This window comes from Lagopus muta, chromosome 14, assembly GCF_023343835.1.
Source record: "Lagopus muta isolate bLagMut1 chromosome 14, bLagMut1 primary, whole genome shotgun sequence".
Taxonomy (NCBI): domain Eukaryota; kingdom Metazoa; phylum Chordata; class Aves; order Galliformes; family Phasianidae; genus Lagopus; species Lagopus muta.
Genome location: NC_064446.1, coordinates 6,386,289 through 6,413,987, shown reverse-complemented (window position 1 = coordinate 6,413,987; position 27,699 = coordinate 6,386,289). Strand labels below are relative to the sequence as shown.

The 27,699-nt window shown below is 38.4% G+C and overlaps 1 long non-coding RNA gene across 1 annotated transcript; it reads left to right on the top strand.

Annotated features, from left to right (window-relative positions):
* On the top strand, nucleotides 1-27,688 carry LOC125700419 (uncharacterized). The gene is made up of 3 exons (XR_007379926.1): nucleotides 1-231; nucleotides 14,688-14,782; nucleotides 27,593-27,688. It is a non-coding gene; the product is annotated as an uncharacterized LOC125700419 (long non-coding RNA).
* Nucleotides 27,689-27,699: the final 11 nt, after the last annotated feature.

The following is a 27,699-nucleotide window of genomic DNA, read 5'->3' as shown; positions in this document are numbered from 1 at the left end:
GCAGCCTGTGAGCTGCAGGTGGGGCTTGTGCGCAGCAAGCCTTTTCAGGGCAAACAAGCTACAGCTGATGGTGTAGGAAGAAGTTTGTTCTGACACGGAGGCGTCCTTCTGAGAAGTCTTTTTCATGTTCCGGTAGCAAAACGATGAAGAAAATATCTAGGAACGGTCCTGCGTTTTCAAAAAGGAATCTTTTGCTTATGGAGGTGTTTATCTGCAGTGCTGCCGCTAGAGGTCCGTATTGTCCCGTACAGCTGCTGCTCTGCTTTATCGGCTGTACCAGAACAGATGGCACGTTTGTTAGACTTCATTGAGTGTATTTTTCCTTTATTGAAGCGTGAGGGAATTTGATGTTTGCAGGTAGAAGTAGCTAGGTAGTTAAAAATTCATAATGTTTATTATTTCTTTATGCATTTATATTGATGGAGGCTACAAAGTAGTTGATTTATCTTCATCCATTTGATGGACACATGCTAATGTCATGAGTAGGACATTCGTTTTGTCTCTGATCTCACACTTGAAGAATAGATGATATTTAGTTGGAAATGTCACTGAAGTAATGTGCACACATCAATTCCTTGATGCTGCCTGTCACTTAAGATTACAGGTGCATTTTTCTACAGGGACGTCAGAATGGCTGGAGGCTATATGATTATTTTGGGTATATGCATGTGTAGAAACATGTCCTGTGGTTCCTTTTGTGTGCAATAGCTGAGAAGTGGCCTAAAATCTGAATATTTAAGTGACTTCAAGCATGTTGTTGCCTTGGACTTTTCTCAACTGATAAGAAGAAATTTGAGATGGCAATTCGTTCAGGCTGTTTAGAGTAAAACAAGAAGAGATTTCGGGGTGAAGGAAGGTTCACCTCATGTTAGGGTTTTCTTTTAAATTGATTTTTAAAATGCTTAGTACCATTTTAATAGTACAAAATGGCTGAGTTTTATGTGAAATGTTCTTCTTCGTTACAATGACACAAATACATCAACAGAGGAGTGAGGACTAAAACATAGAAACTTTCTGCTTCTTGACACCCTGGAAATTGAAGTCTTTCATTCTTTCTTACTACAGAATATTGCATAAGCATTGAGAAAAATGCACCTTGTCCTGAACTGCACTTTTGACCCTTTGTCTTTGACCCTGACTTGTATTCTTGCATCAGAAATAAAACCCTGGCAGTTCTGTTTGGTTCAGTAAAAGGCAAGTTTGCAGAGAGAGACAGGAAATCCATTCCTACTCTGTAGGTTTACCACGAAAATGCCTAAAGCAAACAGCAAAGTAAGTTTGCTTTATTGGAGACAAACTCACACCTTTGCTCTTTCAAAGACCCTGTTTACAAGTTAAAACCATGGCTCAGACCGACTTTCTTCTTAAGCTTCCCATCTGTAGGTGCTGCCTGAAGGCACATACAGAGGGAAAAAATCGGAAGATACCCTGCTGCTATCTGGTCTAGCAGAAGTGCTTGATGCTCTGAATATAGAATGATTGTGTTTCAATAGTCTGAAAACCTGGTGAGCTGAAGCTGAAATAATGGCATGTGTGCTGTCACCAGCAAAATTTGATAGCTTGCATAGGAAAACTTCAGCTGAAGTTATCCAGACCAATATGAATTTTTGCAATAAAAATGCTTCCCCAATAAGCCTATTAATGGGCTGTATCTTAGGAAGATTTCAAAAAGGCCAGTCTTCAAAGGCTGCCTGCAGTTGGAATAGAGTTGTGTTTGGAAATGGTGTTGAGGCACAGTTTGAGTTCAGCTCTTGCTGCTCCATTCTGACAATGATTTGGCAGCCTGGTAAGAGCTTGGTAAAGATGTTAGATGTTATTTTCTTGGTGGAGGATTAGAAGAGTTTTACTTCTGTTCCATTTAACAAACAACAACAAAAACACCACGCATACACAACAACGCTTCTGGCTGATACAGCTGCTTTGAATTTTTTCTTAATATGGCTGGTTTTGTGCTAAACATTTTTCTGTGTTACAGGTTGTTGGATGACAGGGAATCCATCTCGAATTGCTTTTAATACTGTTTTCAGCTTGGCTCCCTTCTCAAAATAGGCCCAATATGTATTAGAGAAGGGCAGAGTGAAATGAAATGGTACGTTTCATAATCCATAGTCTAGCAATACTAGCTGGCTATAAGCACATCACAAGAAATTGCTGCTGTCATGTGGTGGCTGTGTAGGTAGATAAATAGAGGAAATAAGGTAATAGAAGGGTGGAGATGTGCATTTGTTTTTCTGATTAGGAGGTCAGTACAAGAAGTTTGTGGTAAGGTTAGGAAGAAAACCTAAGTAATTTGATACCTGGTGATCTGCTCTGTTTGCTGGCTGCAATGGGTTTGAGTTCAAGCACTCTCAGGAAACATTTAGTGGTAGTTCCTTCTTAAGGAAAACTGGTAACTTCACTTTTTTGCTGAGTGCTCTTGTTGGCATAGTTTTTGATGTAAAACCTCAACTTATTTATTTTTTTTCTAGATTATTTCTGTCTCCATTTAGGAAATTGCTTATGAACATCTTTTTCCAGATGATGTTATGACAGATAATAAATTACACACCATAGTGTGGTATGAATTACCAAAAAGAAAAGCTTCCAAATTCTTATCAGTGGAACCTGTTTTGTTCCCATTCCCTTTGTGTTTAGTTGTGCGCCACTGCTTGCTTACGTTCTCAGATGCATCACAAAGTTTTTGGGGGGCTTGAAAGATCTTCTAGAAATATAATGAAAATGTAAGGATGTATTGTTACTGCACAAAATATGGACATTTCCTTGTGAATAGGTGTTGTATCTTCCGAGTCCTCTTGATGGCGCTGGAGCCCTAGAGATGTATGCTCAGAAGATCCCTCTTTCAGGCACCAAATCCTATTATCTAGGTTAGCTCATCTGTATTCAAAAGATCAATGTTGCATTATTACAAAGATCCTTTCAAGTGTAAAAAGGATGGCACTTCATTACAGAAAGTAAAAGAAACTAATCAAACTTTCTTGGTGAAATCATTGACTTTTTTTAAGCAAAGGGCAAATTTAAGAATTTGAAAGTCCGAAATGTGAGAGCATCTTAATGTTAAGGGTCTGTGCTGCTCTAACTTAAATCTTCTGAACGCTGTTCTTGGATTTTCATGTAATCTGAAGAAAGTGGTCTGTTGCAGCTCTCCTGACAGCTTACGATTAAGCCAAGCTGCTGCTCGCCCTCGTGAATCCGATGTACTTTATAGCTTCAGAGAACTGTCCAGTTTGCAAAGTGTCTTTAAATGTGAGAACGGAAGAGATAATCTTCTATTTTGGGGCAGTTGGGCTGTGCTTTAGCAATGCACAGGGAATTTTCAGTAAATCTGAAATGATAGCAGTGGTGATTTTGAATCCTTGTTGTCCGGGGCTGTGCCATTTGTCCTAACAAATAATTAGCTCCTTCCTTTGATTTTATTTGTGAAAGGACAGCAAAGAGTTGTGTGGTGCCTTGGTGTGATACTGTTGCCTAACTCCTCTATCTCATGCCTCTTACAGCTTTCCAGGTGCTTTGTTACAGAAATGGTTATTAGCACTTTGCAGTACATGCAGGTAGATACAGGGCAGAACCTGGACCATTGAACTTCCACTCCTCAGTGAATTGGTTCTGATTAGCAGCTCATCTGTGTATACCTCGCTGTGAATATTTGTAATTTGTGCTAGATTTACATATATTACTATTTCTTTTGCTTATTTCCCTTGTCTGATTAGATGACTTGTGTAGCTCACCAGCACTGGCAGACCTTCCATTGAAAATGCTGCTCAGAATTCCCTTCTGGTGACTGAGTGCTTGGTTAGTTTTCATGAATAAATCTCCAGCATCTGATCATCCACAGAAATGAACATAAATGGGTTATGAATGCAGCCAAATCAAAATTCAGCTTCAGTTGCATGCATATTCATGAGTATTACTTCCAACCATTTCCTTTCTCGCTGACAACTTGCATGAGTATAGCTCAGTTGCCAAAGTTTAGTACGATACCAGGTCTTGCAGGCACTGAAATCAGCTTGGGCAGCTTGTACCAGTTATTGCTTTAAGCTTGAAGGGAGCTGGTTTTAATTCAGGATAGAGGCGGAGGCTTAATGAAGTCGTTTGGAAAGGATGGGAAAATATGCCTTTTAAAATCTGAACAAGAAAGTGAAATCATTGGATTGCTTTAGTGATACATTTGGAATGAAACACACTAGCTTTGCTGGCTTCCAGCTCCTTGCTGTAATCAGCAGTTCAATATGGTGGTACCTACCCTCTCCGTACTTCACGGACTATCTTTTTGTTTGCTTCTTTTAAAAAACTTTGAGGTTCAGGTTCTCCAAAATGTCCCGTGATGCTCATGTTAAAAGGAAGCTAAATAAGTTGTTTTAAAATAGCAGTCTTAAAAAGGAATCTGGTGACGTATCTTGGAAAAGATTGCTGGAAGAACAATTGCTGTGAGATGTGCTGCTGGAGCTGACATCCACAGTGAGCTAAAGTCATTCAGGTTTTCAATTTGTTTTCTATTTCCTATTTAGTACCATCTTTTTCATCTAGTATGTGCAAGATATACTGACGTGACGTTTGGGCCAAATTAAATGGTTATATCCCCATTCTTGGTTTGGGGGATGTGGGAAAGCATCGTGCTGTATTTAACCATCATCTGGGCTTCTGAGAGGCACCCTTCTCTTTTGAGTAGTTACTTCATATAAGCTAATTTTCTGCTCTCTCTTCTGACACTGGTGTGAATTATTGTGTTTCATTGTTTTGTGTATTTTTTTCTTTCTGAGAAAGCTGCATATACTTCTTGCATGTGAAGGAGTCAGAGGTTTGTTTGTATGAGGAGAGAGAAATTCTTTCTGTAAATCTGGCTTCTGTAACTATGCTTACTTCCAGCTGAATTTCTGTGAATTACCTTCTGCAAAGGAAGCAAATATTCCTTCCCAGAAGGGAAGAGAAGTAACTACATAAAAGGATTTTCCAAGTCATTTGATTAGTATGGAATGAGAAGCCAAGGTGGGTAATAAGAAGAATTTTTGAAACTAAACTGGGATTCAGTAACTGTTAAGTTGCTTTGCTCACAAAGTCTGTGTATCCCAAAAAACAATAAATATTTAAGCAATACGTAGGGTTCAAACTAGGTTTCTGTGCAATAGTATAGCTCTGGTTTACGTTAAAGATGGCTGAACTCTTTGGTGTAAACGAAATTGATTTTGATTATTAACGTGGCTTCTTTATCATCCTGCTTAAAACTCTTGTAAATGTAGGTTTCAGCTCCAGATGAAAAGTATAATACTTCAGTTTCATAGCATTAGGAACAGACATCCACAATGCTCTTGACTTTAAGTTGAAAAGATTATGCATAAAAAACAACCTTGCCTTTCACTAGCTACTGAAAACTTGTTAAGAGCACTGAGCATGTGGGTGACTGTAGAATGAGGAAATAATATCAAGAAAACATTTATTCAGTTGGTTTCATACTCCAGGAAATGGGCATTGTTTGCAGTTTCAGCATGCAAAATGCAAATATCAACTGTGAAAATCAGTTTTAACTACTGCATTAGTGGAAAGAGACTTTTTAAAACTATTATTTAGTTAGTTTAAATAATAGAAAGAGTATAAACTAACTTAGTACTGATCACAGAGAGGTGAATATATAGGTTTAAATATTACAAATTCTCCAGTCAGAAAATCTTCCCTTGCACGGATGGTGATGTTTATTGGAGCCATAATTTGCTGATTTGGTCACAATACGTGGTGGCTCACCAACTGGTTAGGATGGAAACCTGCCATCTCTTCAAAATCATAGCATCAAACTCTTGTCTTTAAAGGTGTGGGTATAGAAGTATTCACGTCAGCATGTTCTCCACTGATGCTGACTCCTTGTCCAGAAAATTGGCACATAACCTGTTTTTGCTTTTCTCAAATATTAAAAAATTTTAAACAGAAGTAGCCAAATATGTCTGTGCTTGTCTGTGCACTTACTCCGCTGTGTTACGTTAAGTTCCCAATCTGTGGTGACTAGAAGAAACTTAAAGCTGGGCGTTCTGGATGCCAAGCATAGAGGTCACAGTGTGCTTCTGAAGGCAGGTGGGTGGCACTGCTGCCAGCCCCGCAGCACCATGGCTCCTGTGCTTTGGGAAATCTCAGATTTTTAACCTTTTGAGTTTCATGTGTAAGGATCTCACAGAATAGGGCTAACGTAGCATCCCTTTTAAAATCTGAAGATTTAGGTTAATAGTATCATGGAGGACAAAAAAAAAAAAAAAAAAAAAAAAAAAAAAAAAAAGCTTAATGAGTCTCCAATGAGAGTGACAGAATTTGGTCTATTTTCTGATGTGACTGTTCTGCTTACAAGTAGCTTGAGTTGATAAATAACTTCTCCCTTTAAAATGAGGAGTAATTCTAAATAGCTCTGTGAATTTTGCCTCTATCATTTGAACAACAACAACAACAACAATAAAGACAACAAGTGAAAGTGTTTCTTTGCTCTTACTCCCTGCTCTACCACCACTACTGCTGCTGACTTTCATTGCTGGCTGGGTGACATGAAATTTTCTGCTTCCCATTCCTGCCTCTGCCACATCACAGGTAGTTTAGCATTCTCAGTGCAAAGGAGCTGTTTGGTGCTTTAGTCAAGGACCTTGAGGCAGCAACCTTGAAATAATTTATTGTGAAGGTAATATTTGATAGCCTAATTACTGTTGTAATCCCACTTTTCCACTTCCAGCTAATCATGGTCACTAGAGAAAACGGAGTCCGAACTAGTATTTACCTTGTGTAAAGGAGGGAGCGTCTTTACCCTTTGTATTTCCTGCATCTGGTATTGGCTGCTGTTGGAGATGAGCTGCTGCATCAGGTGAGCACTGGAGAGCTGTGCTCCTCCTCCCCTCCTGGAAAAATTAGGAAAAAATATATTCTGTCCTTTGTGCAAGGGTATTAATGAGTATAAATTTGTCTTGGGCTGAAGTTTTGTAACTGTGCTATTAGAAGATCCGTTGGACAGAATAGAAATATAATTAGTAAGATATTAGTGAGCAGTAATGAAAGAACAGTAAAAACACAACTTTGTCTCAGGTCATGTAACAGTTCAGCCACAAGTGTCCTTGGCACTTCTGCTCTAGAGCAAAATGTACCAAAGGAAATAAATGGAAGTGTGTCCTAAGAGGCTTTTTTTTCCTGTTTTTTCTCTCCCTCCCCCCCTCTATTTGTCATTTCTGTCACTGCTCTACGGCAGCTTTACAGAATGCAGGGTTGAAATTCTCTGCCATTTTACTGTGACTTATGGAGGCTAAAGTAGAGAGTACAAAGCTATCAAGCCAGATTGCAAGTTCTTTTATGAGCCAGTTTTCTTTACATTTTAACATTTTATTTTCTCACAAACTGTATTGACTGGATTCATAATATTCAGGGGTTGATTTCAAGGGGAATACTCTGTGATCTAGAGAAGGACACAAATAAATATTGTAACCTTAGTCTAATTCTTAATGCTTAATGCAGTATTAATATCTTCTGTAAAAGCAGTAAGAATGGAGAAGAATTTCACAATATAAATGGATATTACTTTTATCTATCCTTAGTCATGTATTACTCCTTTAAAAAAGACAACTAAAGACACTTTTTGTATTTTTAGACCATTTTTTTCTGACGACAGAAATGACATAGACAAATGCTGTTGAAGGCCAGATTGGACAAAACTGGCAAGTAAATAGAGCTATGATTTTGGTCTATTTATATTTAAATGTAACTCACTACCTAAATTTTATCTTGCAGACTATTGTCTGTAGCTTAAAACTTACCCTTGATTCTCCTAGTAGTGTATCCCATGTGAATTAAAGTAGCTGCTGGTGTGTGGTAAAGGGGACTATGTCACTGGAAGATCTTGCTGGACAAGAGCAGATTTCTGTATTTCAGAGCATTCAGTCCTTAATGCTAGTTTTACTGTTCAGAAACACTGTATTTCAATAATATTTCTAGTGTTTGAAGTGTTGTTGGAACCTTATGAATTAGATTTGATGGGTTTTTAAAGACAGTGAGAGTGGATACGTAGTTGAGGCATATTGGATCATCATTTTGTTAAGTCATGCCCTTTCCTTCTTTCATCACCTGTGAGTCAGAAACCAGCCCTTTTACCAAGAAAAAAGAGCCCAGCCCACATCCTTGATAGCTTAACTGCCTGTTTGGTAAGTATCTGTGGAGGGGTTTGGAATCCAGTTCCCAAATGGCTTTGGTTCTGGTACAATGCTGTACCTAACTAAAGAACATTTCCTTCTTTGTTATGATTTAATCTCAGTGTGAACTTGACTACATCTGGCCTTCCTGTTAATCCTTACAAAAAGCAGCAGGAAAGGTAGCAAGAGATGCGTCCACATACTCTATTAAGCCTGTTTTCCCATCACGTTATCTCATTAACTGCTTGATCACTGTGAATAAAAAATAATATTCCATTAACTCTCAACTTCAAAAGACTCAGATTTTCAGATCAAACAGTCCTTCAACAGCTGTTTAAAAATCTTTAAATCCAAGTTAGCTTCAAAGAACACCTCATGAGTGTTCTGAACCCAGTTGACAGGTAAACAGTAATTTATGACCAAAGATACGCATTAATGAAATGGCTTTAAATCACTGCAAAATCACAGGCAATCTCTCATACTCTTTTTTTTTTTTTTTTTTTTTTTTTTTTAATAATTCTAGCAGGAAGTTCCTAGATTGACAGCAATATGAGTGGATGGTTCTATTACCCATGAAACAGATGAAACAGGCAGTTCTACCAATGCACTTAAACACGTACATTGCTTAGAGAAGCACGTTCCCTCCTGATCTCTTCAGTATGGCCACAAAGCTATTTTGAGTTTTGTTAAAGAGGGTCCTAAGTAGCAATTAGAGATGTTGAGAGAGAAAGCATTATGCAATTTTTCAATTATTACTGCTAATTGGCATGGGTTATAGACATTACATGTTTGACAGTACCTTGACTTTTCTGGGGCATAGAATCATCAAAGTTGGACATGTCCTCTGAGATCATCCAGTCCCACTGTCCACTTACCACCAAAATGTCCCCACCAAACCATGTCCCTTGGTACCATGTCTAAATGTTTTCTGAACACCTCTAGGGACAGTGTCTCAACCATTTCCCTGGCAGCCTGCTCCAGTGCCTCACCATTCTTTTGGAGAAGAGATTTTTCCTTAATATCCAACCTGAACCTCCCCTGGTGCTATTTGAAGCCACTCCCTCTCATCCTATCACTAGTCACACAGAAGAAGAGGCTGACCCATCTCACCACCACCTCCTGTCAGTTGTAGAGGGAGATAAGATCACTCCTGAACATCCTCTTTTTCCAGACCAAACCCCATTCACTCTGCTGCTTTCCCTGAGCCTTTTGCTCCTGACCCCTCACCTTTGTTGCCCTTCTCTAGAAGGGTGTGTATTCTGTTGCTTTACTCTTGAGGTCCACCACAGAATTATTCTGTAGCCTCATGCTACATTGTAATGCAAAAGCAGAGGCATTTTGCAATGAAATCTCACTGATAAACCTAGCTTCAAGCAGGAACATCTTTTGTAGTGTGTGTCTATAAGAAACGGGAACAAAACACAAACAAATATTACGTACGCACACAAAAACCCACCACTTTCATAGACTCCTGGGGTAACTGAACAAGTGCGCTCCCTTCCACACACTCAAGATATTTAACAGAGCGCCATATTCACATGTGAAGAATATAGAGATGGGAAATTCGACCTGAGTGATAATTCAGCTAAGCAGCAGTTCTCAGCATGAGTCATGAAACTTAGTGGGGACAAAAATGTTACCCATCTGGGCTGTCTACTGTTTGGGACCAGCTGTGTGTTGAGGTGACAGCTGGTTGTTGTCTGTTTCAGGAAAGGGCATGCAAGTGTTTGGCGTCTTCTGGCAGTTTTTCCCTGTGGCTGTTTAGGATGTTTCTTCAGGTTTCCAAAGTGCTGTTGCCCTTGCAGTAAGTTTCTAAGATTTTCTTTCTAGTTTGTAATTTTCTTTTCATTTTTTTCTTTTGAAATTGGCTCAGCTTTTCCCTAATCATGTGACTTCTTTTTCCCTTCTCTGATACAGAATACCATCAGGTTTATTCTTGTAGCATCATGAGCATGTGTCCAAAATAACTGTTCTGGAAGCAGAGGGAGTGTGCACATTCAACCCACTGATTTTTTTTTTAAATTCCATAATTCCTGAAGTATATGGCTATGTTCAGGGATATTTCTGTAGTTGTACTGAAGCTCAGACATAGACTCTTTATTATTAGATAAGATTTCCTTATCTCATGTTATCAGCAAAGACTTAGAAGTGACTTAAAGGAGTTTCAGAGATAGCACCAGAATACAGGGAATAAAGAAGACAGCTGATAGAATGTGTTAAATAGAAATTAAGCAGTTTTAGTTCATGTTTGGACATTCAGCTGTCGGTACCTGCACAGGTATTCAAACACAGCCAACTGAATTGGGCAAAGTGGTGTGAGGTGTGTTTAGCTATCCATTACAGCCCTTTGAGTTCTGGGAAAAGAAAATCAGCTCGTAAAATACCAACTGTGTGTCATGCATACACAATATTTCAGTTTCTGTTGTTTTTTTGTGAAGCAGATTGGAACTGGGAGAAGCCAAAGCCTGTTCAGAAGGACAGTTGAAATTATGTCTGTGGGTACCAGATGCTTTGCTTACATGCTGCTTTTCCTTGTTCTCCAAACCTTTGTCATTCTTCTTTCGCTGACGTTAATTACCAAGATATTTCCACTCCGTCAACTTGATTGTTGCAGACTTGCCTCTTGATTCACAGTTTTTGTTTTTTTTTTGTTTTTTTTTTTTTTGTCCATCTTTTGTTTCTTTTTCTTTCTTTCTTTTTCTGTTTTCCACTAAAACTCACTGATCCATAGTTCTCAAGGTTCAGGCTCTCAGCTCACAGATCGTTTATTACCTCAGCCTTTGCTGTTGTGCTTAATCTCCTTGGACAGGTTACATTACCACATCTCTTGCTCAGTACTTTAGGAAGCTAGCATATGGAATTTAAATGGAGGGTCAGTCCAATGCAGATCAAGTAGCCGTAATCTCAGGCTAGCAACAAAATGTAATTTCTAAGGTTCTTGTGATGATTTTTTTATGTTGGGTGATTCTGTGACTGATTAGATAGCTTACAACTAAGTGTGGCACTGTTTCTTTGAGATCTCCAGGTGTGTTTGTTTTGTGTGCTAGCTGTATGAGTTTTAATCGGAGGGTAAAACAGAAATGAAAGGAATAATGCCACAAGTCAGCACTTTTCTCTAACAGTTTGGGTATAACAGAATACAACTGCTACTATCTAGCTATAGCAAGACAATGTTTTTGGAGTAAGCCACGAGCTGGCAATTTTCTATAAAGACTCATAAGGAACTTGTGTGAAAGTTAGGAGATCTGAACAAGGAGAATGAAAGTTCTCCAAGAATTCTTTCATCTCTTTTGTGTTGTTTCCCTGCACTCAATTAGAGACTGGCTGAGGCCCTGTCACGTAACGCTCTGCAATAAGCTCTATGCCTTGCTAACAGTTTGTTTGCAGAACAGGGCTGTTCTGCAAGTGTTTGAAAGAGTTGTGATTCAAACAGTATCCCAGAAAACCTTTTGCTGTCAATTTCAGTTACAAACGAATTGACCTTTTTTTTTTTTTCTTCCCCCCCCCCCCCCCCCAGCCCCCGAACTTTTTGGTGAGTTGTTTCAAGGAATTACTTTGGCTTTCTGAAGCTCTAACTAAGCAAGAGATACCGCAGCACACACAGCCTGCAGTGAAAACAGCCTTCCTGATTCTATGATAACAACAAATGTAAATGACTCAAGATCAAAGTTGCGAATGAACTTGCTTGTTCTCTCTCTTCCATTTTCCTTTAACTTCTTTCTTTTTAACTGAGGAATGTCTACTGAGAAATCTTATTAAGTATCAAAACTGAAAAGCAGTTTTTTTTCTCGAGTCCTAGAAACTTTTAGCGAGGAGGGAATCTTCTTTGTAGTATTGTGACAGTTGTTCCAGAAAATGTCTGCTGCTCTCTTCAAAGTAAAATTTCTTTTAGTTGAAATAGCTCGTATTCCCACTGACTGTTTTTTTTTTTTCTCTGAATCTTTTTGCTCTTTTTTTCTCAGCTTATTACTCCTTTGGTTAAGTGCGAATGCTACCAACATATTACTTGTCATGCTGCTTCAGTAAATGGCGTGTACTTTCTGGTTTGTTCTGTGTAGTAGTTATTAGAAATGAAATCAACTTTTAGATTTCTAAAGTATCTGGTGGCATTCAAGAGCACCTGACCTCTCAAATGTTCATTTTTGTCTATCCATGTAAATGGACCCTTCAGTGTCTGGACTACTGATGTCAAAATGAGGGGGGGAAAGAAACAATAACAGCAGGAATAAAACTATAAACCCCATGTTTGATTTCTTTTGTTTTCAAGAAGAACTCACTCTGGGTTTTGCTTTTGTTTTGAAAAGTTGTTTCAAAAAGTTTTTGTACAACTATGGATGTTAAGTAAAAGCTTGCTGATCTGACCATAATAAAAGTAGGCTGACTGAATCTTCTCTGTTCCTGCCCAACTGTCACCTTCACAATGGTTACAAATCTATTAGGCCACTTCAAAGGAGTGCTTAGGACCTTTAGCTGACAATCAAAAATACTAAATGCTTATTTAAAAACAATCTTCTGTTTGAAATTATGAACAAAATAGTTTAAAAATCTACTGTAGTGGGTAGAGTGAAAGTCCAGCTCCTGCTAGGCTTTTCCAATTTTTAGGCTTTCCAGGTATGGTAGAAGTGTTACTTGACCACTGAGAGCTTTAAAAGCTCCTCATGTTTCTAACTGGATATTTTTTTTTTTTTTTTTTTTTTTTAGTTCCTTAAATTGGCACAACTAAGCATTCTGGTTTGTATGAAAATGCTGTCCCAATTTGGAAAGGAGAAAAAAAATTAAAATACATTTTTCCAAGGGAAAATTGTTTTGCTATTTATTTCAGATATACTAAGCCAGGGAAGAGCAAGGGGAAGCATTACACTGCTTCTACACCCTTGCTGTCAGCAGAACTCAAGACCTGCTTCGTGAGTATTAGACTTCAGATCTGGGAAGTCTTTGTGTTGTTGAAGGGCTGCAGACAGAAGCCCCGCTGTAAAGCCAGCCCAAGGGCATCTGCCATAGGGCAGACAGCATGAGGAAGTCTTCCTGCTGTGAAGCAGCTGCAGGTATCACCAGCTGTGCTGCTTCCAGCCACTTTTTATACCTAGTGATGAGCAGGTTTGCTTGGTGTCTTCAGATCGAGAGCCTCTGCTACAGCCGTGCAAAGGACGTGGTGTTCTAACAACCTTATCTGTTAGGTGAAAGAGGCAGAGGGTAGAGAAACAACAATGCTATGGACATTAAGCTTCTAGGTTGTTTTAGTTAGCATTATACAGTGTAAATGATGACACAGTTGAGGCAGGGAGGTGTGGGAGACAGATAAGATGTCTGAAGTGATTAATTAGTGCTCTAGTGAAAATACTAATTGGATGTGATGTTGGGTTGCTGTGCATGTCACCTAGTCTGACAACAAACACAGACACATCCTCCTCCATCTCCCTTTCCTTTAAATGTGGTCCGTAACAACTAATCCCTTCCCTCAGACTGAGAGCATCCATCACCTCTGTGAGCCAGCTGTTATTGGTTTTCCTCTTGTGCTATGTGAAGCTAGGTGACTCTCCAAGGCTAAGTGTGAAGGCCATGTGCACAAAAGCCTGGAGGGAAGCAAGTGGACATGCAATGAAATTCTTTCTAAAACAAAAAAATTCTAAAACAAAGGAAAATTGCCTCTCTTATTGCTCTTCAGCTGCACAAGAGAAGTACATTTAATGCAGACCCGATACTGGATCTGTTGTAAAAAACACTGCTGCCAGCAGGGTCAGCAGACAAACCCTGAGCTGTGTGCTCAGGTGCTGAAGCAGCTTCTACTGCTCTCTAAGTGGTCCACCCAGCTTGGCACCAAGGTGTGCTGATGGGGTGGTATTTGAAGGCTTTCAACATTCTTGCCTGTGCTGCCTTTTCTATTACTAGAGAGGTTTTAATTGCTTATGCTGTTTGCTGGTGTTGTTTTTTTCTTATTTTTTTTTTCTCAATGCTTAAGAGCAGATTAAAAAAAAAAACACACAGCTACAAAACTCTTGATGAGAATATTTATATTATCACATAGCTCAGAGTGATGCAATTGTAGTAATAAACAATTAATGATTAATTACTTAATGTTTTATCTTAATAACTGTTTAATGCAGATGACACAGTAGGACTCTGTTCAAAAGAAAGATGTGGTCCTGTCAGTCATCATGAGGGATGCTTGTAGAAGTATGGAAACCACAGAAAGGGAGAGGGATACTAGGGGTAAGCCTGAGTTGATAGGGCAGACAGAGAGGTATGTGAGAGGGGTAGGGTATTCCAAGACAACTGAGAGAAGAGATTAAACTGACAGCTGCATCAGTGAAAGTTATTCTGTAGTTATTTCAACAAATAGACTTGTATGGAAGATTATTAATAATTTCCTCATTTTCATGGGGAGTTTTCCTGAATAAGCAGGATTGATTGAACCTGCAGATGTTACATTACTATTAACACTTTCATTTGGGTTACAGTCAGATCCTTTAGACATTGGAATATATCACCCCTACCCAGGTAACAAACAAAACACAATATTCTACAGAACTTTGTTTCTTCTATTCTTAGGCTTCTGAAACAGTCTGGGACTGCTTTTAGGATAACTATCCAGACACAGAAAGCTCTGCGTTCGTGGTGAGAGACCATACATATGAGATTGCCAGGTAACTTGGTGCTGGGCATTTATACACAAAGCATGAGTCAATCAAGTTTAATGACCAAGCCACAGACATTACTCCTGTTACAGGAAGGACTCTATTCTTGCTGCATGAAATTTATGGTATATTTTTTCAAATTTCAATATCTTTACACTATTACAGAAGAACTTCATAGAAATAAAGTTCAGTGCATTAAACAACTGGTCTGAAAACAAATCCAGAGTTTGCTCAGCTTACCTGCATTTTGTGTAGCAAGCTGAGGAGATGTCCTGTTTCCTAAGTTTGCTTTTTAGAATATGAACTTGAGACTTCAGGGGTTTTTTTTTTTTTTTGGAATGTACATTTATCTTGTGTGTCTTTTGAAATGATGAGGACTGATTGCCTGTCTATAATAAGAAAAAGTAAACCGTAGGCCACAGCTTGAGAATCACCTGTGTGTAACTTGCTCTTTTATTTTTAGCTTCTTTTGTTTTGTGATGTGTTGGCATATATTGATTACATGGCTAGATTTTAAGATGACGAGCTAAAGAGATTGAGCAGCACATGCAGTGAGAATAAAATAGTCCAATGAAGGATGTTATTTTTATCTTAAACTTGGATGCTACCTGTGTTCTCCTAGAGTCAAGCTTTCCCTGCTTGCCACTCATCTGCTGTGTTTTTTTCTTTGAATCTAAGTATACACCAATCTGAACCTTTCATCAAAATATGACTTTTTTCTTGATCTTAGCATTCTTTTTTTTTTTTTTAATTCTACTTAAACCATCTCATACATCTTTATAGTTGAGAATTTTTATTTTTGCTGATTCCAGCTGAATGATATGGAATGAAAGAGGAAGGTTAGTCAAACCCTAATTTATAAAAATGAAAGGAAAAGGCACGCTGAAAGAGTTAACACTGAAGAAATTAGCACTAAGTAGCTGATAGAAGAGTCTCGCTGCTATATCTCATCTCACTGAATAGCTAATGGCATATCGGAATAACAGCACTAAAATACTGTTCATCAGGTAATTTTCAAAAAATAGAACATGTTTTTGGGTGGGAAGAGAGGGAACCATACTGAACTTCAGGAAAGTTAAGCACCAAACTCAAGAGCTCTGTTTTTTTTGTGTTAAATCCTGTCTAGTCCTTGTTCTGAATCACTGAAGTCTGATTCTCCCACGTCCACTGTCCAGTTGTCATGGGATAGTATCAGTTTTTTAGCACTCTATTTTTGTTAAAATGTACTTATTTTGTACATAGTGGCTTCTGTGAGCACCTGAAAATACGTTTGAGGATGGGAATGGGAGAATCTTTCAGTTTGTCTTGCTGTACTGTGGCTCCTGCTGAACTTCTATGACAGTAAGAATCATGGTTGCACATCTGAGCAATCAAGACCACGGTATTCCAGGGAAGCTTGGCTCACATTGTCTGCAGGTACTCTTGGATAAGCTGCTGGCAGTGGTCAGCCTGTGTAAGAGACAAAAGTCTCTGCTGAGCTACAGAAGAGCTCTTTTCTCTAAGCTTAGCTATATTTTTTTCTAATGGCTTTGACTCCATGGAGTTTTTAGTGAGCTGTATGAATTTTTGATTGGAAATGTGAAGGAAGCCAAGCCTTGATTGGTCTTAAAAGCAGACCTTTTTCTTTTTTTTTCTTTTAAATACTTGCAGTGATGTGGCAGCTCAGCTGAGTAATTCAGTATAACTGCACAGTTCTGCTAGTCTTGCTTAAATTCTGTGCTGTGAAGACAAGCCAAAGGCAGTGCACAGAACAACTGTGAGGCAGCATGATGCTCACACAGCACTGCTGCACTGCAGTGGTTTCTGCAGGAGGAATCCAGCAGCTCAGTCATGCACAATCACAATTGGATGTAGATGAGACTACAGTGAGTTTGCCCACTAGTCTCTTGCCTTGGGCTCTTCTTCTTTTTTCTGTACTTAAAATTGCTCTCCCAGTATTTGTGTTACATTTTACAAGTCAGAGCCAAAGCTCTGCATTAAGTTAGCCCGCATGGGAGCACCTCCTGCACTGAGCAGTTATATCAAACTGGGACTGTGCAGGGATATGCTGTGTATCCCTTTTTTTGCTGATTGCTGTCGCACTCCATAATCAAGTGCTCAACTATTGTGAGCATACTTCAGCTTGTTGTAATTGCCCTTTGTTTCAGTAAAGAGACTGTAATTACTCCTGTGGGCCATGCCTTTTGCTTTAGCAGTCTTTGATTGAAACCAGTCATTTATTGTAAAATCTTAAGGCTTTCTGCAGTGTTTACTGATAAGCTTTCTGTGTGACAGTCATTTAGTCTACCCAGCCATCCATATATTAAAGATATTGCACATTTTCTCTTTCTCTATTCAGACAAATCAACTGCTGGTTTTAGTTTGATTACATTTCAGTTTATTGAGTTCATTGTGTAAGTCTTTTCTCTAGGTTCTGCTTGAGGGAAGAGTGGCATTCAATGCGACTGTGGTAAGTTTGGGACTGTTGGAAATTAGTGATGTGAAACTCATTAATAAAATGAACTAAGTGCCTTTATGTGTACTTTGTTCCTTTTCCGTTACCGCTGCATAAAAGAATATGCCACCACTTCATGAAGCCTTTTAAATATCAGAGTTGGAAACTACTGATGCTTGCTCTATCAGTTATTTGCAAACTGTTGTCTAGCAGTATGTGGATTTTTTTAAATTATTTTTTAACAGCAATAGAAATATTTTGCTTACTAGCAAATTCTCTTGGTAACTAAATATCTTAAGCTAGAGAATAACTTAGTGTTTGTGGAAAAAAAAAAACAAAAACAGAAAAACTTCATTTTTGGAGCTGGCAGAGTCTGGCTTAGATCCTAAGAAAATGAAATAGGGACCATTTCACACCTAATGGTGTGAAAGTTGACTGAAACTAACCAATGATAATACGAACCTAGTTATAACCTAGAATTTGTTCCAAAACAAATATGAGTTCTACTCAGTAACTGCTGTGGGTCATTAGGAGATCACATGTGAGTTTTATGCAATGCCTATCATTGCCTATCATTGTTTCTTTGGACACCTAGAGTTCTTACTAATTTTAAAAAGAAAATAGTAAAAACTAATTACCTTTTCAGCCTTTCTTCTGTAAGTAAAATAGGCAATGGCTCAGATTTTGACATCTGAGAACTGCATATTTTATTATGCAGATGCTTCCAAATGATTCATGTGAGTTAACCTCAACCTCAGTGGTACTAGGCAAATTTATAGCCCCAAGGGCATTAGGGTTGTGTATTTTGCTTGAGTGATCAAGGCTCCTGCTTTTAGCTCACATGTAACCATCTTCCAGGTTTGCTTGGATTAGATTCACCTAAGGAAGTGGTTTGAAATACATAAGCTTTGAGTTTTGTACAGACGTGTCTCTGTAATCTAATTGAGACTCTGAGACCCACAGTGTTAATGGTATTTTATGAGGAAGTTTTCTTTTCTGTTTTTCTTTGGTTTGACATTTCCATTACATAATCCATTGCAGGCTTTTTGGAAGATTACTGTAGCATGGTGCCTTTGCCTGCAAGACCATAAAGTCTGAGTACATAACCAATCAAAGAGCAATTTTTTTTCGCTTGCTTTGTTGTTAATTTGGACTTGATAAGTGGTGATAGTAGTTGTAAAGCCAACTGAAAAAGATGTGGATAGAAAGATGCACTTCCATTGTGAAGAAATTTTCTTAGTGTTTCATGTTCTGCCTGCATTTCTGCTTTTCTTGCATTATTTGATCAATAGGAGGTCTTTATTTGTATACATATATATGTGTGTATATATCTGAAGTGTTTTTCTTTTTTTCCTGTTGTAAGCTTGTATTTATTTGCCTGTTTGAAAATAGGAATGGAAAATCAACCTCTGCATATAGCACTGTCTCTGTTACAGATATGAAAGTTCCAAAGAAGAGGTTTGGCAGAGTAGGAGGTGGAGGTTGACTTTGAATCTCTGCCTTTTGTAATGATTAAGTACAAATCAATACGACTCCCAGGTGAGATAAATTGAAGTTTTTCACAGATGAGGCAGGGTGGGTTTTCCTTGAGGATGATGGAAGCATGTACTTTGTAGCTGAGGGTGCAATAGATCTGCTTTGGATGCTGATACTGTGTTCCTTGATGAAAGCCGGATCAGACGTTTTTCACTTTAAAGGCTTGCGTGACTGTAAATTAGTACACTACTTGGCCATTTGAAAGTCATGTTATTTGTCCTATAACAAAACTGTTGCAGCAGTTTTTTTTTAAATGGAAGGCTTTAAAATCAATCAGTCTTTCTTAACAGAAAGATAGGTCTCCAAGTATTTCTAATAAAAGAAACCAAGAATTGCACCAGAAGTACAATGGCAGGGAGTGTATGAGAGCTCAGCCGCCTTGTCAGCTGTGTGCTGGTAATACTACTCCATGTTTTCTCATCGTGGATATCACTGCTTCGACAGTACAATTGTAAGTAGTAAGTCAGTAGTAGGCAAACGTTCTGCTTAACATCACATTGCCAATCTCTTTTCTGGTTGGCTAGCAGTTTGCATCAGAGCCCACTGCTGGAGTTTCCGCTCCTCTGTTTTCATTGACTGAAATTAGCAAAAGCGTAATGTTTGTGCCTTTAGAAGAAAAAATAAAAGGTACCACAATTGAACACAAAACAAAAAAAGAAACAAGAAAACCACCCACCTTTCCCTAATAAGGACCTAGACTAGAAACAAAGAGCGTAAGAGCATTTTTTAAAAATAAATCTTTAATTGGGGTTTTCAAGGGTATCTTTGTTAAAGCTGGCAGCTTCATGTATTCTTGTGTGTACTTACCATTCTGATGTGAAATGAAGGCTCGGGAGCATAATTCATCATCAGCGAAAACCTTGGAGCATGGCTGAGGAGAGCAAGGTGTTGGAAACAGAATCTACAACCCTGCAACTTTAGTTTTTGCAAACAAACAAAATGGCCAGTTGTACAGCAGCCTTGACTGCCTTGGATTTTAAAGAGTTATTGTTTATATGAATATTATATAAGTAGCCAGTGTATTTTAGTAGTGCTAACATTTTCTTTGAATAAAATCTCAGTTTTTCAGTTACATAAATAAATGAAGTGCTCACATTAATGAGGTTCTAATGGATATACTCAAAGGAATGATTAGGGCCTGGCAGAGAAATCTAATTGTATCTTCTAAGCTTATCTCTTAAAATTGTGATTGCTAGTAAAATGTGACCATGAAGTGGGTGATCCTTGTTTAACAGAAAGCTGAACATTTATGTTCTGGCTGACTTGAGTTCATATATATACATATGTACAAGCGTACAAGTCACTTTATATGGACAATATGTTTGTCTGCACATGTTAGTTTGATTTTTATAATCACATTACATGTCTCTGTACGTGTACAACTGCCCCATGTGAATTTGTACATCTGGCTTATGGGTTCTGAAAATCCTGCTTAGGAATCAGAAGGAGCTCCTTCCAAGATTCAAGTATGGAAAGGAATCTTTCATCCTAAAATTGTAAGCCTTTGTTTTCTTGGAGGCTCATGTAGTCTATATACATGTAGAGAAAAATTGAAGTCCAACTCCATGTGTGGAAATCCTAAGTGTTAAAATGAGCAGCACATGGTCTTGAAGAAGAAATGGAATAAAAGGAATTGGAGTTACAGTAAACCTTAAATTATTTAAGCTCCTTCAGTGATAGTGTTCTGTAACTGCTTTCCCTTTCTGTAGATGTTTCACAGCTGTGAAGTTTCCACATGAAGAGCTCAAGTGTTGACTACTGAGCAAAACTTGAGTCCAGTTTCTGCTTGCTCCCTTGTAAAACCTCATCAGCCCTGTCTTGTGCTCTCTGAAGTCAATTACGGCTGTGCAAAGTGGTTGTAAATTGCTACTGTTTATGAGGTGATAGTTTCATCTCATTTTGTGATCTGTTTGCTAGTCTACAAAAAGGTGCCATGCAGGGCAGAATTAGGCCCAGGCTTCTAAGTGCCAGAGGAGTTGTACTTAATAACAAAGACTCCTAGAAATAAATATACGTGAAAACAGCTGTAGTACTGGGTGAACATCTAAAAGACTCAAAGACCAGAAAAGCAGGGAAGAGATGGACAGCAGGGTTGCTTTGCTTCCACAGGGCACTTAGAGATGTGGCCCTGCTAGTGAGTTGGGCTTTGCAGGAAGTGGAGCTCTTTCCTGCACAAGACTTCATAACTAGGCATGAATCTAAGAAGCGTGAAGTGTCAGATATTTTGGTTTTATTCTGCCTTATTAATTGGTCTGGAGTAATGCTAGCAGTGGATTTCTCCTGCAGTGTGTAGAGCCTGTTTTTTCCAGGCAGGGAGGAACAGTCTCGCATTTCTTTTGCTGCAGACCCTGTAAGGAATGTAGGTCAGTGCTGAGTAGTTGTCTGGGGAGATTAAAAAATAGCAAAAACAACAAAGCCTCAAACATCTGTAATACTTGTGTACTGGTCAACCATATGCATCCTGTAGGGAAAGCTGACTTGTTGGCCTCAATACCATAAGCCAAAGCAGCATGTAATACCATATGCTAGTGACATGGCTCTTCTCTTAAATTTCATAGTGTGAATTGATTGGTTTAAACAAATGGGCTTGGAAGTTGAATTTTGACCTTCTGTTGTATTTCCATTGCAAGTTTTTGTTGTTGTTGTTGTTGTTTGAATTGCAACTCTTGGACCAACTGCTCATTGGTTTTCTTGCAAGAATTACATGTTGAGTTTTCTGTGGGCTTCACGTCTACTCAGATTCCAGTTTGAGTCTATTTCCATTTACAGTAATGAATTTATGTTAGTTTTTTCTGTTAGTGGAAATTCTGTCTTGCTATATGTTAGCATTTCTAAAGGATTTTATTGTACTCTTAACATCACTACAGGGAATTTAAAATAAAATAGATAATTTTAAAAGCAATTATTTTTATTGTGACTGCATGCAGACAGTCACTGTTGTGAAAAATCAGAGAGCGTATGGAATCCTCATTAGACTGGGAGCACTTCACACCACATATCTGATTGGCTTTTATGTCTCTGGGATTTTCAGCATTAGTTTACAGTTCATCTAAGTATGGAATAGAATTTCTACTTCTTTGCTTTGCAAAATATGAACCTTCAAGTTAATGTTAAAACCACTCAGATCTTCTGAGGTGTTCAGTATCTCTTGTAGGATAGTAATGGTATTTAGAATGTTTGTATCAGATGTGGTACAGAGTTTGTCATGGCAGAGATTTTTATTGGTACAATTGGGTATTACATGGGAAGGAGTGAGAAGTACATCTCTTAGAGGAAATAAACAAGGATAATGGACTGGCTCTCTTTAACATGACTTTTGGACTCAAGAGCACATCATTGCATCTAGTTTTGGGATGAGAACATTATCATACTTGCTTGAGTGATCTTTATAATTCTACTTTCAACTAATGTAGATTTCAATCTACCAAAGTGGATGTCTTCATAGGACAGATATCACTAGGGGGCTGGTTATGCCAACAACAAGTAGACTGGGCTTTGTTGGAGTGACTCAAATGTCACATGTAAGATCATAAGATCATGCTGATCAAGGGCAGGATCTGCTGCACAGTATAATAAAATAAAGATTCGCTTTGCATAACCCCTCTGCAACCACCGTAGTGATCACATGGCACTCGGTTACTTGTCTCCTGTGTGTGCTTTCTACTTGTCCTCAGTATTTATTTTTTTTTATTATTATTTTTTTTTAATGAAAGGTGAATGATTGGTTTGTCCTCAGCATTTCTTTTACAGAAGGTGAATGGTGGTTGTTTGAATTTCTTGGAATGCTTTTTGCTTTGGTTTCAGGCAAGACTAAAATCTGTAGCAAAAATCAAGCCGCACAACCACCCAGAGAACATAAAGTTATACTGAATCTCTTAAATGGTTTGAAACAGTTCTCTCTTTATGAAGTGCAATTCATTGATGCTACAGAGAAAACTTAATTAGTTGGCGTTTACCACCCCCACCCTATGGCAGAATAAGCTAAAAAGCTTTACATAATCAAACAATACTGAATTTAACGATCTTGTTTATTTAAACGGAGTGTATTTTTTTAGAGAAATCCATAGTCTACTTTGTAAATTCTTTTCAGATCATTTTATTTTTATTGATTTTGATTAGCCAACTAATTTGTACGTAATCAATAAGTGTGATGCTGATTAGCTCATTTTGATCTCTTGGCATAGAAGACTGAAATGAAGAAGAGATTAACATGGTGTTTTGCTGACATTCCAATCTATTTTAAGTGAATGCAAGCTTTCTAATAAATATTTAATGGGTAGTTGTTTGTGGTTTAATAGAATTAGATAATTCTATTAGAATCCTGTTTGGAAATTTACATGCGCCATACATCACTGCTGAGGACACGGTTAATAATTTAGGCTAAGTGACTAGTAATTAGAAACACAGTCAGATTAAGTAGGGACTTTTTTTTTAAGGTCATCCAGGGATTTCAATGTTATGTGTTTGCTGTGTAGCTGCAACTCTGCTCTTAGGTTCTCTCTTACATAAGAAAAGTAATTTGGTGAGCTCAGGACAAGCCTTAACAAAGCACGAAGCCCCTGGGGTTTATTTAATATCTCATCCTCTGAGTTAATGAGATGGAAAATAGTTCACTGTTTATCTACAGTAGATTGAGCAGATGTTACCAATTCAATTTTATGGAAAGTAATCTCTGAGAGATTGTCTTCTGCCCATTACTTTTTCATTGGCTGCATCTCTGCTGTCCTTTTCTCAGCATAAGAGAAAGTTTCCTGCACTGGTCATGGAGCTGATAAAAGACCAGTGCAGCAGAACTTGGTAAACCTAGTCAAAATTAGGAATCTTAGCAAAGTCTGCTTGAAAATACCTTGCAAAAATACCTATGCTTGATTTAGTGCTGTAATCTGAATGGCAAGTAACAATGAACAATTGAGAAGGCACTGAAGAAGGTTTTAACTAACAAAATGCAGCACAAATATTTCTCAATTGCTTTCACTTTAATTAGCTTTGATTTCAAATGTAACTATAGAAATGGCGATACAACGTGGGCAGAAATCTTCAGGGGAAGTAAATTTGGAGCCATAGGCAGCTGTAGTGGGTTACTGGCTGTAGCCTGGAGCTTTTAACTGGAGTTCAGGGTATGAGGTTTGTCCAAAAGGCAGTACTCATCTACTGTGGCTGTCATTGAATTTGAAAACAGAGTGAATGTGGAGTTGAGTCAAGGAGGCATGCCTGGAAAGAGGCTTTATATCCCAACAGTCAGCTGAGATGAGCAGGCTGATTACCTCTTGCACTGTCCAGGAGGTAAGCTCTTCCTGGACTTTCCTCTAGTCATTCACATTATAATATCATCCCTTCTGTGCCTCTTGTGGGTTAGAGTGTTCAGTTACCCTCTGTTCTGTCAGTGTAGCAGATGCTGACTGTGTTTCGTGATGTGTTGGTTCTAATCTCCATGAACACGAGTGTTTTCCACTAGACAAGCAGAGGCTATGATCATTACTGGACTTGTTTTCATGTTGGCCCAGCACTTGTTCTGGTGGTTTTTACTGCATCAAACTTACCTACATAGTCCTTGTACTGCAATGGGAACAGGACTACTCTTGTACTTGGGAGGGTTTTGTCACTGGAGCTTGACTGCTTTGCAACTTAATTTTGTAAGCAGGAGAGTTCAAAAGGAGTCTTTCTGCTGCCACTTCCTTTGATTCTCAGAACTGTTCTTATCACCTGTAAGACTGAAGTGTCTTACCTACCTGATGTATTTATCTGCAGAATCACATTCAGAGAACAGTCACGTAATAAGGCTGTGTACTTAGGGTTGTAGTTTGTGTAGTTACGTAGTAGTGTACAAGGGGACAGTGCCATAGGATTCCATAACTCTGATACTGCTGGATACTTCTGAAGGTATATAAAAACTTAAACTATTGCTGATAGGAAGCATTTTTTTGTCTCTTTTCCCTATTGTTATACTTTTTACTTCTCAAAGTTAACTAGAAGCCGTTACTCTATAGCACTGTTCATGCTGTTGCTTAGTTGTACTGGATCAAACTGGAGATATGTACTGTTTCAAAGACTGCCAAAATCTAAATTAGACACCTGTGGATTTGAGGACAGTTTCATTTATTGACAGATGCAAAGATCTGTGGAATAGCTGCCATTCCTTGAGATAAACCTACTGGAGCTGAGACCTGAATCTGGCCTTAAGCTCTAGTGTATTGTGTGTGTGCATAGATATACATGTGCATGCATGTAGAAAAATCATCCCAAAGCACTCTGGGCAGGTTTCGGGGCACTGCAGTTGAGTTAACGCTGTTCATAATACTGCTCAGTAAGGTGAGGTTGTTGGGCACCACACTGACACAAAAGATTGGATTAAAACTCTTCCTTTGGGTATTCTCTTTTAAAAAAGAAAACTTTTCTAGTAATGCTTGTAGTCATTTCTTAGATAAAAGAGTGCCATCAGCCCAGTCCTTGTGCTCATCTTGAGTCCGTCCGCTTTGTTTCTGTTTTATTCTTTACCAGGTAGTGATATGTATTGTGTTCTCAGAAGAACAGGTCTATTACTGAGAGCTGTTAGTTCCACTTGGTATTCACCCTTTGGAAGCAATGGTTTGATGGGCTGCAGCATGGATTGTTGTATTAAGCAAGAAAATAACTTGAACTTTGCCTGTAATTACTTCGCATGCAGTCAGAATCTCACAGAGTTTCTGGCAAGCTCACCTTCAACTTCTACATAGACATTATTACAGCACTTAACATTTCTGTAACATGGTTTTATAAGTTCAAATTGTTTTATAATTATTAGCTAATTAATTTCATACCGTCCCTTTAAGGTCTGTTTGTTTCTGCTTGGGTGGCTAGAGGATAGAGGATAATATGTGGCTTGAATGTTAATAAACACTGGAGTGGCACGCCAGACTTGTCTTTTGATCAAACTTGCTTTGCTATACTTGATTTCTGCTTAGCTAAAATGATTATTTTCAAAAGTGGTGCCAAAATGTAAGTTCTGAATTTACATGGTCTAATTTTTCTGTTGTGTTGATGAACGCTTTCACTGTTGTGATAGTAAGTCAGAAAAATGCTAATGCTGCAATTACAAAATCTGATCATAATTATTAAAGATATTATTATTTATTGATTAAAAGCAGTTAGATATATTTTTTAGCATAAATGGGAACTTTAGTGCTTTTAAGTCACTTCTTTGAGAATTTGATGGATGATGACAAACTCCCTCAGATTTTTATTTACACTACTCAGTTCCTAGCAGAATCCACTGACAGCATACAAACTATGCAGACATTCTTATACCCCTCCATCACAGTCGGTCTCTCAGTTGTAGCTGGAAGGGATATTGAGCAGAGACATTCATGAGAAAGCTGAGGTGAGGGCAGAGTGCTGGTGGTGCTGATAGGCTTGGTTGGGCTTTAACCCAGTGGGCAGCTGACAGCCACGTGCTTGCTTCCCCCAGTTGGACTGGGAGGAGGGAAGTGAGAACACTCTTGTCTTGAGATGAGAATATTTTAATGGTAATGTAAAAGTTGCATGTTCAAGCAAACTAAGGAATTCATTGACTACTTCCCATCAGCAGGCAGGTGTTTAGCCATTTCCAGAGAAATAGGGCTTCAACACATGGAATAATTAATTGGGAAAGCAAATGCTGTAACTCCAAATGTCCCTCTCTTTCTTGTCCTTTCCCACAGCCTTCACTGCTAGGCATGATGCCATGAGGTCTGGGATGTCCCTTTGGTAAGTCTGAGTCAGCTGTGCTGGTCTTCCCATGCACACTCAGCCCTCTGCTGCCAGGGTGGTGTGAGATAGAGAGGCCTCAGTGTTACTCAGCAGTTGCTAAAATGTCACTGGGCCAACAACACTTTATCATCACAGATTCATAAAATAGCACCATACAAGCTACTGTGAGGAAAATAAACTCTGTCCCAACCAAAACCAGTACAGGCTGGTTCTGTTCAGTTACTGCACTATTCTTTGTGATTGGAAGTCAGCTTATAAGTCCTTGTCTTTTAGAAATACCTGTATATGTAAAGAAGTAAACATCAAACTCACTTTGATACATTCTGTCAACATCTTTGTGCTTTTAATATAGAATATTGACTTGCATTCAGCCTTTAGGGATTGGGAAATGTGCTTTTATACAAGTGGGTAGTGCTGTAGTGCTGCAGAGGTCAAACTGCCACAGCAGCTGTGTAAATAAATATTAATTAAAAGAAAAAACTAAATTCAAACCCTCATGAAACGTACTGCTGAAATATACCTATAATTTGCAGGAGATTTACAGGAAAAAAAGTGATTTTATACACGTGGTGGTGTGGGTTTTTTTCATTATTTATTATTGATGTGTGTATATATGTATGTAAATATATGTATACATCTATAGTAGGTAAGTTTTTTTTGTATGATTAGCGTAGATTTTATCCTGGTGTGTCCCTCGCTCTTGAAAACTGGCAGTGTTTTTTCTTCTTTATGTAGAATTTGAACGTCCTCAGAACTTGAAACATTGTAGTCTTCAGCTTTCTACAGTGCAGTAGAATTATGATTTCAAACAGGCATTTGAGTTGATAACAGTGAAACTAGTGACTATTTTTTCTAAGACTTAAGATGACAGGAAGACAGATGTGCTACTTGATAGGAAGAGAAAAGCTTAAGGCACTCAGTGAGACTAAAAGGAATTGTATTAAATGTATTTTAACTATGGAGGAAAGACAAGGGAAAGCAAGAGGATGTACTGACTTGAACAAAGTGACTAGGCAGTTGTGTTTACTATTGAAAAAAGTGTTTTGGCAGATGAGCTGCAACTTGAGTTTCTGGGGAGTAGTTTGAGTAGGGACAAAGCATCATTTGATATTCTTCTGTCACAGGTTTTTGCAGGGTCACCATGTTGTGAATTTGGGTCAAGGACCTGAGTGAGTAAGGAGGCCTCGTTTATCTTCAGCCAAGGTTGAGACAACAGTCGTCAGTCCACTTG